General features: G+C 37.8%; 1 long non-coding RNA gene across 1 annotated transcript; it reads left to right on the forward strand.

Moving 5' to 3' along the window:
* Nucleotides 1–9,613: 9,613 nt before the first annotated feature.
* LOC149203699 (uncharacterized) lies at nucleotides 9,614–12,372 on the forward strand. The gene is made up of 2 exons (XR_016253967.1): nucleotides 9,614–10,956; nucleotides 11,057–12,372. It is a non-coding gene; the product is annotated as an uncharacterized LOC149203699 (long non-coding RNA).
* Nucleotides 12,373–12,846: the final 474 nt, after the last annotated feature.

Genomic DNA, 12,846 nt, shown 5'->3' on the forward strand with positions numbered 1-12,846 from the left:
TTCCCACTCTAGCAGGGACTGCGTAGAGCCAGTCAACAGCTGCGCAGAGGAGAAGAGGAGGAATTTGACATTTTTAGAGATGGCTATAGATAGACAGGATCCATGGAAGAGCATAACATTAGATCTAGTTGCCGCAGATTTCTCACATGGCACAATATCCTTGCTACGAGAGCCCAACATAATAAGTGGCAGGAGGATCACAGTGTCAGCAGAAGCAGCTAGTCATTCAAATGACAGTTGCATAGCTAGTTGCATTCAGTTCAAGAAAGACAATTGCAGAACTAGTTGCAATTACACATGTAGTATGAATTGCCTAGTTGCAGTATGCAGGTGCAATTCCATCTAGGAAATTCCCAGTGCAGAGCTTCGCAAAACCACGCACAAGACCAAAGCCTAGTGACCCCCCCAACACGTGGGGCTAGTCGTGGAAAGAATATAACACACACCCAACAAAAGCAAAGATCAAGCAAGGAAGAGCAACATCTAGCAGCTACAACGAGATTATTTGTAAGTATTGATTTGCATGTGTGATTTCCTTGCTAGTTTTGGAATGCATGGTACATGCATGTGTGTATTTGGTTCTCTTGTTGTCATTGGCATGGTTTTTTTCTAGGTGTGACAGTGTTCTTCAACCTTGCCTTGCCATTTCTATATAGCCATGGTGTGATGGGTTCTCTTGTAATTGGTTGAGGTAGATTACCAGATGGTTTCAAAACTGAGTGAGGTGGTCTCTAAAAGAAAGAACCTTTGCTATTTGATGGTAGAGGGTGAACCACTCATTCTAGTCTTGTATGTGAATGATCCCTTTTTGACAGGATCATCAGGGCTCATAGAGGACTATAAGAGGAACCTAGAAACAGAGTTTGACATGAAGGATTTGGGGTTGATGCACTATTTCCTATGAGGGGCCCACCTCGGCCCTTTGGTCCCTTCGATCCCGCTCTAGGCTTATCTTTTCCTAGGATTACCCTCTGGCTTTCGTCCCCTCGACCTCGACCCTCGCTCTTCGGCCCTTTGGCCCCCTCGACCCTTCGACCCCGCCCTGGGCTTATATTTTTTAATATTTTTCTTTCCTCAACCCATACTTAGCCCGAGGCTTACCTCGGCCCTTCCCAGCCCCCTCAGCCCACCTCGGCCCCTCGGCCCCTTCTTCGAATCCTTCCAAATCAGATCAATGGTGGAAGATCACCATACAAGTCGACCGATCGGGATCGGGGTCTGGCAGAGCCAAGCGCATTACAAAGGGCCGATGGGCATGGACCTGAAATGGTTATGCGTAGGAACATAAAAATTTTGATGTCCGATTAGTTGCAAATTAGTCGCGGAAACGGATTGTTGCAGTGGGGGTCGAGGAAGCACCGATCCCCGACACCGATAAAGGTGGAACCTCGAACAATGAGCCTTGACTGTACGATGGCGGAATGGTGTGTTTTGTGGAATTCCCCAACATAATGGCTCAAAAGATTTCAACATTGTCGGACCCAAGGGCTTATGAAGGGCCATTGGGCATGAACCCGAAACAGTTTTGCGCAGGGACATAGAAAAAATTTGAAGTCCGCCAGAGTAATTCACATATCGGCCGCAGTGGTGGTGTGTAGCAAAGTCGAGGTTGTGCCGATCCCTGATGCCGATAAAGGTGATTTCTCGATCATGGAGCCAAGACTGTACTTAGGAAGAAAGGACTGCTTTGCGAAAATCCACACTTTATCGGCTTTCAAGGTTTTAGGGTGACTTACATACAAATTAAAAGGCTCGACAAGTATCATAAGAACTCAACCATTGGGAGCCTTCCTCCGATGCGTCTGCATGGGGTTCGCTAGTCGCTCCTTTTTGTGACTTAAGGCATCACTTTGTATCCTTAAAATGCCGATGCGATGCACCTTTAAAGCTACAACTCCTTAAAGGATTTGTAAGAAGTAGAATGCCACATTGACATTACGAAACTCCTTGTAATGTCAGTTGAAAAGGCCATGGCCCAACCGTTGATTTTTAATATATTAATCGTTTAAGTTAAAAAAATAAATAAATTAAAAAAAATAAATAATAAAAATAAAATAAAATTAAAAATTAAAAAAAAAATATATATATATATATATATATATTTCCATTACCATGGACCACAATAATTGTGTTCCATAAAACCACAAAGAGGTGAGTTGTGTGCCAAAAAATGCCAAAAACTAATGCAAAGCCCCCCAAAATAAAATTGGGGGCTCCACCCTCGAACCCTCGAGCAAGGGATGCTATCAACCCCCACCCTACAAAATTCCATTACCATGGACCACAATAATTGTGTTCCATAAAACCACAAAGAGGTGAGTTGTGTGCCAAAAAATGCCAAAAACTAATGCAAAACCCCCCAAAAGAAAATTGGGGGCTCCACCCTCGAACCCTCGAGCAAGGGATGCTATCAACCCCCACCCTACACCCATCACATATGAATTGCATGTGGGGATAGTGATGCAAAGAATACAACACATACCCAACATTCCACTAAATGGGAAAAAATAATCAAGTAATCAATAGCTCACAAAGACAAACTAACAACATAACAATCCAAAGATGTGAAAAATCCCCCATTTGTTTTGCTTTTGTAGGGTTTTAAAAGTCTTTTCATGTATGAGAAAGGTGGCAATTAACTTTCTCCACATAATTCTTAGATGCCCATGTACAAAATCTAAAGTGTCAAATGTTTATTTGGTTATGTTTCATGTCATGAACATGACTTAGGTAGTTTACAGGGTAGACCTAACTTCCTTCAAAACAAGTGAGATAGGTTTAAATTAGCTAGTCCCTAGCTAGTATATGTGAATGTCAAAATGAGGATCATTTGACAAAAGTATGTAAACTTGAAAACATTGATCAAACACTAATTAAATGATATCCCCCCCACCCCCTAGAGAGAACTTAATTTAATTTTTAAGTTCTCTCTAATATTTCCCTTGGGAGAGGGTGGAAGGAATATCAGAGATAATTTAAATTTAAGTTCTATCTAATATTTCCCCCGCCCTCAGCCTGGTGAAATATTAGAGAAAACTTAAACTTACCATTCACATGCCCAAACTCAAACTTTGACAGATACATCCTTCCAGAGACTTTACAACAATACTTTATTCTTTACTTTGCAACCTTACATTGACATTTAGCTCAGTCTATTTTTGATCATCCATATCGCATGGCGTGTAGGAGAGAGCATATATAGAAACTTAGCTAACTCTTAGACTAAGACAAGCATGCTAACTCTTTTCACCAAACAATGCTCTTGGATTACAATTCTAATGTGTCGTTCAACCATTGCTAGAGACATGTCTTCCAAAGTAATTTTCTTATCTTTGAAATATTGCTCAAATGCATCAGGAAGTGCTCCTGAAAAACTTCTGATGTAATATTTTATATATGCAAGCTCATTCATTTTTCATGATTCTATTATTAGTTTTTGTATATAACAAAAATATTGATCATGGTATGTCAGGTGACAAAGCCTCTGAGTCATGAATAATGATGCAAGATGTTCATAATATATATCATTCTCAAGACCATAAAATTGTGCACTCAAGGCTTGTATGATTACCTCATCTGCTTTAGGATCATTTACCAATTCATCTTTTATTCTTTACAACAACAAGTACCACCAATCTGAGGCAAGACCTATGAAACCATTTATTAGTTATGTAGCCATATACCTTGGAATAAGGGTTGCGTCTTATGTTTTCTTAAGAGTGACCCATTTTGCTAACAACTGAAGAGGACATCTTATTTCTTCAATAGACTAACATCCTAGGTCAATGGTTGGATGATAAGGCATGGTTGAAATAATTTTATTGGTCCCATTTATTCCTAAGGAGGAGAGTTCCTTGAAACGACAAGAAGAAGATGCCATTGGCATTGGGGTATCATATTTTTGGTTCACTTTTTATAGTCAATGCTTGGAGACATTTTTCTTTTATTTGTGGCTGCAGAGGGTGTGGCTACTTCTTCATAACATATACTTCTTTTGATATGTCCTCTAAGGCACTTTTAGTAGCTCCAAAATTCCAATTTGGCCTATCATCTAGGACTTGAAACACTCCTATGGAACTTTTCTTTCTATGTTTGTTCTAACTGCTTTTTGTTTCATCTCGAAAAATGTCTTTGTGAGAAACATGATGGTTTCTCTCTGGCCTCCCAACTACATTTATGACTTCGTTCATCTTTTCTAACAAGGAATCTAATAGATCTAACCTTGCTTCAATCTTTTACAAAGATGTTCTGAAGGCTATGGTGTCCCTAAGAACAAGAGACATAATGTCAATTTTATTTGTCATATCTTTTATTTCTTTCCTCTGTGACTCTGCATCTTCAGTGTTTGATATGTAATAAATCATTATGTCGATCATTTATTTTTCACCTAGTCAGTGAAGCTTGTAATATGGGGAAATCTAACAACGTACACTCATCATATACTAATTCTCGAAATGTTGAAGATCTTATTGGAAGATATTATCTTTTTGTCTTCAAGTCTTCATAAAATTGTCTGAAAGGGACAATAGGGAGATACATACCAGGAAGAAAAGATTCTTCTCCACTGGGGAATTTCTTGATGTGACCCAAGCCTTCTCTTGGTAAGGATAGCATGGCCAAATGATACAAAGGAGGAGATGAAGTTGATTCACATGCCCAAACTCGAACTTTGACAGATCTATCCTTCTAGAGACTTTACAACAATACTTTATTCTTCACTCTGAATCTTCACCCTGTAACTTCAAATACCTTTCTCTATCTTTTTTAAAGCTTTGTCTATCTCCATGGCTTGCATTATGTTCCATATATAATTCTATAGGAGCATATTTTTTGCTAGCTCCTCTATGGAACTTCTTAGCATTCTGCGAAGGATGTGGGGATGCCACATGTCTCAATAATTCATCTTTCTCCTTTCTCAGGTTTTCTATTTCTACATACTTCAGTGTAGATCTACTTGATCCTTGATTTAGGATCTCTTTGTTGCTGCATAGTGAACATACAAAAGTAAAATTCTTGTTTGGGCAAGTATTCTTGCTCACTTTCACCCTCCCAATTTAGTGGTTTAGGGTCTCTAAATTAATTTGTAGAAGAATCATAAATTTGGTCAAATTCTTCAAAAAAATTAGAAGGATCAAGGAAAATTATATTTCCATCAGGTTGATCTATGGGTGTAATATTTATCCTTCCTTTTCCTATGGAAAACATTTTTACTAGTCTAATGGCCATGATTATATGCTCCACATCCCCATTCGGGCATATTTCCTACATTTTTGCACAAATAGGAAATAAACATACTATCAAACCTTTTGAAATCTGTATTTACTCTTTTTTCCAAACAATGCTTGGATGACAATTCTAATGTGTCGATTAGCCATTCTAGAGACATGTCTTCCAAAGTAATGTTATTATCTTTGAAATATTTCTCAATTGCATTAGGAAGTGCTCTTGGAAAACATATGATATAATATTTTAAATTTACAGACTCATTCATTTTTCTTGATTCTATTATCATTTTTTGCATATAACAAAAATATTGATCATGGTATGCCAGGTTACAAAGCCTCCGAGTCATAAATAATGATGCAAGATGCTCATAATCTTTATCATTCTCAAGAATGTAAAATTGTGCACTCTAGGCTTATATGATTACCTCATATGCTTTAGGACCATTTACCAATTCATCTTTTTCTCTTTTTAGCAACTGTAAAAATTTGATGCAGTAATGGATTTATTTCTCCTACTCGTTTACAATAAGTTATTCACCAATGCTTCAGTAAATATCAAAATAATTTCAGCTACAGACTTCACAAATTAAGAACTGAAAATTAAAAAGCAAGAGAAACATCAACATATGAACAATCACATTGACACACTTCTTTTTGGACAATCGTCCCTGGAAAAACCCAATGTGGGAAAACGGTGCAACAGATCTGAGGGTTTGTATTATTGGAAGTAAATATCTGAATACAATCTGGATGCCCCAGAGAAAATGGCAATCTACTCAGAGAAGATAACTAAAAATTATCTCACACTGATTCTAGAGATTTTATCCTGTCCCTAGCACCTGGATGACCCACTGGCAGTCTCTGCGTAAGCCTACGCAGCCATTGTGTGACCTCTGCATGGAGACTCCCTCTGACTGCGTCAACCTGGGCAGCTGCTGCTTCTGCTGCTGAGAAAACGAGATTTCTCCTGCCAATCACTCATAGTGATTCCCGACACTGATCTCTGCTCATCCCCCAAATCTTCTGCATTAACCTCCTTTAGTTTTTGCGTTGTCCCTCTGTGTCAATCTCCACCAACTACTGCGTTGTCCCTCCTTGGCTCAGTGTTGGCTCTATTATCCCTCCCTGTCTTCTCTGACGTATATTCACTGGAACTGGAAATCACTTCCTTCTAGTACTGCCTCTGATCCTCACTACTTGATCACTGGTTCGAATTCCTTAGCAAACCCTGCCCTAGGAAAATTGAACTAACTGATCAACTCTGTGTGTGTTTCTAACTGAACCCCAAACCTCCTTCTTATACTTTTCCTGTTGAGACTTCAACGGACGAGATTAAGTCTCTAATCAATGGCTAAGATTAAAACTTGACTTGATTCGCCTTCTAGATCATTCTCGCCCATATTTTGATTAATACCCATCAATATTTTAATTTTCCCAAGTTTAGAGTTAGGAACCCCATTAAAAATATTAATTATTTTAATAAAATACAATTCAGCTGGAATTTCACCAAACGGTTTTTGGGTTCTTTAGAACTCATGTGCCTTAACCTCTCCACCAATTTTCATGGCTAGAGCACATCTGATGCTACCAAAAAATAACAACAACCAACACCACTAATCTAACACAAGACCTGTGAAACCATTGGTCAATTGTGTAGCCATATACCTTGGAGTAAGGGTTGCACCTTCTTCTTTCTTAGCAGTGATCCAAATTGCTAACAACTGAAGAGAAAATCTTATTTCTTCAATAGACTGAAATCCTAGGTTGATGATTGGATGGTCAGACATGGCTAAAATAATTTTGTTCATCCCATTTATTCCTGAGGAGGAGAGTTCCTTAGAACGAGAAGAAGAAGATGTTATTGGCATTAGGGTATCATATTATGGCTCACTTTTTATAGTTAGTGCTTGGAGACATTTTTCTTTTATCCGTGGTTGTAGAGCGTGTGGCCACTTCTTCATAATAAAGACTTCTTTTGTTATCTTCTCTAAGGCACTTTTAATGGCTCCAAAATCCCAATCTAGCCTATCATCTCGGACTTCAAACACTCCTATGGAGTTCTTTCTATGTTTGTTCTAACCACTATTTGTTTCACCTCAGAGAATGTCTTTTTGAGAAACATAGGGCTTTTTCTCTGGCTTCATGATTGCCTTTTTTACTTCGTTCATCTTTTCTAACAAGGAATCCAACATATCTAACCTTGCTTCAACCTTTTATAAAGATGTTCTCAAGGATGTGGTGTTCGTAAGAACATGAGATAGAATGTCAATTTTATCTATCATGTCTTTTATTTCTTTTCTCTATGACTCCACATCTTGTTTTATTTGTAAGAAATCCTTATGCATATCATCTATGTTTTGTCTTATTAGCGAAGCTTTTAAGAATTTAACAACTTACACTCATATAATACTGATTATCCAAGTGTTGAAGATCTTACTGGAAGATATTCTCTTTTTGTCTTCAAGTCTTTAGAAAAATGTCTGAAAGAGACAATAGGGAGATTAGTACTAGGAATAAAATATTCTACTACACTAGGGAATTACTTGATGTGAGCTAGGCCTTCTCTTGGTAAGGATATCATGGCCTAACTGATGCAAAGGAGGAGAGAAAGCTGCGATAGATCTTCATCCCTGTAGGTTGTTGAGCTTTTCTTAACATGTGGGACAATTGCTATAGATCCCTTTGTGGGGTTCATTTTTTGTATCTATTCTAGAGAAAGTTTGACATGCTATACAAGAGTGGCTCATCTGGTTTGTAGGAGGGCACAACTCAAGAATCTTTAGAGATTGAGTTTTTTCTATTGAGGATAAAGGTATCGACTTATGAGGTTTGTTTATATGAGCAAGCATTTGGGTTTTTAGGTTTGAGTATTGAACTTCCCATGCAGTCATGTATTGAATGCCAGTCCAATCAAAGGTTAAGGGTTGGACTTGTCTGGATTTATCATTTTCCAACACACTGTGCATGCACGAAGTGGTTTGGACAGATTTTCTCAAAGGGGGAAGTGTATCATTTCCAAACCTAACAATGAGGGTGGATTTTAATTGGACAATACATGAATTTACATACATATAAAATCCAACAAGTAAGATGTATGCTTTGAGCAAATCATAGTTGTAAGGATCATCTAAAACCACTGAGTATATAGGAAATATTGTAGCAAATAATCATTTAGAGGTGCAAAGAATCCTCCTATCAATGCATTTGAGAAATTGTTGTACCTTGCATCAATCACACAACATAAAGAAGCTAGCGGCCCTAAATCAAATTTAATTGTTATGATATTTGCTTACAAGAAATATTTCTTTTTATCCCAATCAATAATATCATGATTAAGGGGATTTATGTTCACTAGATCATCCGAAGGAGAGAAAGATATGCCAACACAGTGGGTCTTTATGAAGGAGTGAGATATATAATGCCACCATTTTAACTTATAAACTTCAAGAGGATTAATGGGTGGTCCCTCCCAGTGCTTTGCGGATTTTTTCTCATCTATAAATATCAAACATCTTGGTGAAGTTGTTCCAAATACACTTTGAGCTCGTCATTATGATATTGATGTCATGGTAGTGCCATCCTAAGAAACTCCTACATAGTTAACTTGATCCAAATAGAGATTTGTATTGATAAAAATCAGGTAATCTTTAAGTGCGACTTTTTGAAAAACTTTCCAATTTATTTTCCGATCTAATTGTTTAGAATCCGACAAAGATTCATTGAAATCACAACTTTGATGGGTGAACTCTTCACAATCAAAGCGCCCTAGAAGTTTTTAAGGTTGGTGAATCTATATGTGCAGTAAAAAAAACACTTTAAACAACACAAATCAAGATTTGACCAAATTTTTTTAGCGACAAAAATCCATCAAAAACTCCAAAAAATCACACTTAAAACTACTCCAATAAAAATTATTTATTATTTTTAAAATAATTTAATAATACCAATTACCAACCAAACCAAACTGGAAAATAACCACAAAAGACTTTATAATGAATATCCCACTTACCTTCAAATTAACCGAACAATACTCAACTCTCATCCCACTATTAACATGCTCTACTAATTTACCAGTTATGAAACCATAAAATTGTTATTAGGAAAGCAAATTAACGACCGGAAATCTTTTCTTAAAACATCATTATATTCATGCAGCAAAGTTGCTTACAAGATTACAAAAGCTTGGAGACCTGGCCCAAACTGTGGCCATGATACCATGAGCCCAAAGTTGGTCACAGTTGTTGAGTGCTAAATGGACCTGAACCAAAACCAGAAAATAAATTATTACTTTTACACGCACCGACCTAAAGTCCAGTGCAGCTCTGGTACGTAAATGAAAATTAATACTTTTACAGACCACCTAAAGTCAAGATGCTTGAGAGTGGTTGAGTAGGAATGGACCAGAAATATTCATGGTGGGCCACCACTCCCTCGTGGAGGCATTCAGACCAATTTGACGAAGAGAAACCCTAATCTTGCTGGTGGTTTCGCGGTGGGAAGATAGAATCTAGAACGCGTTGGAAGACTCTGGGCTCTCTCATGGTCCCAATTTGAGGACAAGAGAAACCCTAATCTTACTAGTGCGTTGGCAGTGGGATGATAAAATCTCGAACGCGTTGGAAGACCTTGGGCTTTCTCTCTTTCTCTTCTGGTGAAGAGAATGGCGTGCTTCTTGGGTAACGGGCTCGGACCGCAAGGAATGTTTTCACCAGCCATTTGAAAAGGGTTGTTCCAGAGGTGAAACTGGCCATTTCTTTACCCGATCTTTCAGCAACGTGGAAGTTGAAGTTGATCGTCTAAAAAATCTCGCCAATGATAGAAATGTGGAGAAATGTGGAGCTCGCTAACCCTCAAAGTGTACTGAAGGCTTGGCTGGATGAGGCCGGCGAGGCCATATAAAGTTCAAGATCTATTCCTTGTTGTTACCGGTAAAACAAATATTGAAGGGATAAGTGTTTTTTTTCTTCTTCTGGATGATATGTGGAAGAGTCTTCAACTGCAAACCATGGGGAGTGTCATTGAATGACAGAGGTTCTAAAATCGTTTTTGACTTCTAGGATCAAAGAAATGTGTACAAGTATGGAAGCTGATGAGATAATAAGGGTGGAACCTCTATCGGTAGAGGAGGGTTGGCAGCTGTATTGTAACCGAGCATTTACAAATGGCAGTTTTCCAGCTGAAATAGGAAACTCTGCCAGTAAAATCGTAAGGGAGTGCAAGGGTTTGGCATTTACAATAAATGAGTGGGAACATGCTTTACATCAGACGCACAACATAGATGACACGTTTTATGGTCTGCACAATGAAATTGAGGAAAAACTGTTGCAAAGTTTGAAATGGAGTTGCAATGGTTTGCAAGATTATTTGAAGACTTGTTTTATGTATTTTGCATCTTTTCCAGAAGACATAGTAATCTATTGTGAAAATGTTATAAATATCTGGATTGCAGAAGGTCTGGTTATGAATGTTTTGCATATTTTCTTAAGATGGCGGAATTTACTGCGAAAATAGCTGCAAACTTTGAGCCGTCTGAAGGGTCTTTAAAATCAAGTTGAGCCATCTTCCGCGTGGGATATCGGAATTGGTTTCACTAGAAAGACCACCAAGAATGTAATGGAGAATGCCAAATTGCATTCCGAGGAAGACTCATATGCAGAAATAAAATATGCTTATTTAAAAAATCTGCAAACTTGTTTTTTTGGAACAGCAAAGTTTGTTTGCGCGGTTTCAGGTTTTTATTTCTTTTAAAGAACTGCAAACTTGCTTCTTTGAGAACTGCAAGGTTTGCGCGGGGTTTTTTGGAACTGCAAAGTTTGTTTGCGCGGTTTCAGGTTTTTATTTCTTTTAAAGAACTGCAAACTTGCTTCTTTGAGAACTGCAAGGTTTGCGCGGGGTTTTTAAAGTACAAATAAAATCGCCCATTCAAGAGGGGGTTATGGGAAATTGGTCAAAAATGAGAAATCTGTGTCTGGCTTTTGTGTATGCCAATCAAGATTAATCTAAGCAGCATGTGCAAAAGACAAAAAAATTCTGGAATATCTTTGTGTTTGACCGTGCTCTGTGGAACGAATGGCTTGTGGTGCTCTGTGGAACGATTGGCTGGCTGGATTAGGGTATTCAGAAAGCTTGCATACTTTGATATTCGGGTTTATAAGCATTTAAAAGAATTCCTGGCCGAGTTGCCACTTTTGAGAGGGCTAGATATATAGTGGAACCAAAAGTTGGAGTTGTTTAGGGGATGGGTTTTCCAACATACAGGTGTTGACTCTTGGGGAATGGAGTCGTTGGGGTTATGTTGGGGCAGTCGTAGGGGTTATGTTGGGGCAGTGGCAGCAGAAAGTGGAAGTGGAGGGTAGGGAAAGCAGGGTCACCATTAACCATGGTCAAGTTATTGGGGAAATTGAAGAGCAGGATGCAAATAAGAAAATATGTTTGTTTAAAGTACTGCAATTTCTCGACGTCTCAGGGTTCCTGGTCTCTGGATAAACTCGTTGTGGTTGACTTTTGCTTAACCTGGAAAGTATGTGCCGTCTCAAGGTTCTTGAAGTCTGAATAAAATCGCTGGTTGAGGATGGGGTTATGGGAAATTAGTCAAAGACGAGAAATCTCTAGCTGGCTTTTGCATAACCTTCAAAGTGTGCGTCATCTCGGGCTTCTTGAAGTTCGAATAGAATAGTCGGTTCAGAGGGGGTTACTGGAAATTGGTCAAAGATAAAAAATATCAGTGGCTGGCTTTTGCGTATGCGAATCAAGATTACATAGCAGGATATGCAAGCGACGAGAGATTTGAAATATCTTCGTGTTCATGTTTGGTAGTGCGATGTGGAGCGACTGTCTAGCTGGGTTAGTGAATTCGGAAAGCTGGCATACGTTATATCTGGATCCCGGATCATGGTGGGATGCGAATCAATGGAAGATTCTACTCTGATGAAAATAAATTTGGAAATTGAAATGCTAGGGAGTGGCAAAAATTGAAATACTACAGGATTTGTAAGTAAAGATAAATGTTTCTTATTCATATGTAAGTAGAGGAAGAACAGCTAAGCGAACGATTTGTTTGGCAAACGGCTTATCTTTGGGTAGGTTATAAATAATATTATTGCTAAATTAATGAATAAAAGAATAGAAGGGTAGATGATTTAGTGCATTTTGTGTTACATCATTAGTATTTGAATTTTTTATAAATGTTAATAGCTTATATTCAACAATCTGTTTTCTGTTTTATAATTTATTGTATTGATAGTTTTCTTTATGCTTTAAAGATAAATCATTTGTGTTTTGATTATTGCCTCTTGACCAGTGGAGTTACCAAAACAGATTACCGTTAGGTGTCAGTTTCATTTCTATTTCCATGACGTTATAAATGTTTTTGAGTACAAATTCTAAATTCAGTGGTGCTATAAATGTTATTGAGTAAAGATCTTTGCAAATGTATTTCAAGACAGCGTGATTTAGTTTAAACTGAAATACCTAGACATCTTTATTGAGCTGAGACTTTCAAGACAGCGTGATTTAGTTTAAACTGAAATACTTAGACATCTTTATTGAGCTGAGACTCTCATTCATGAGAGCTATGTATTTTATATAATAATATACAATTTAAACAATGAAAAATTATATA

This window comes from Pinus tabuliformis, chromosome 2_1 (assembly GCF_031772625.1).
Source record: "Pinus tabuliformis cultivar Carrire ecotype Pingquan chromosome 2_1, CPIR1, whole genome shotgun sequence".
Taxonomy (NCBI): domain Eukaryota; kingdom Viridiplantae; phylum Streptophyta; class Pinopsida; order Pinales; family Pinaceae; genus Pinus; species Pinus tabuliformis.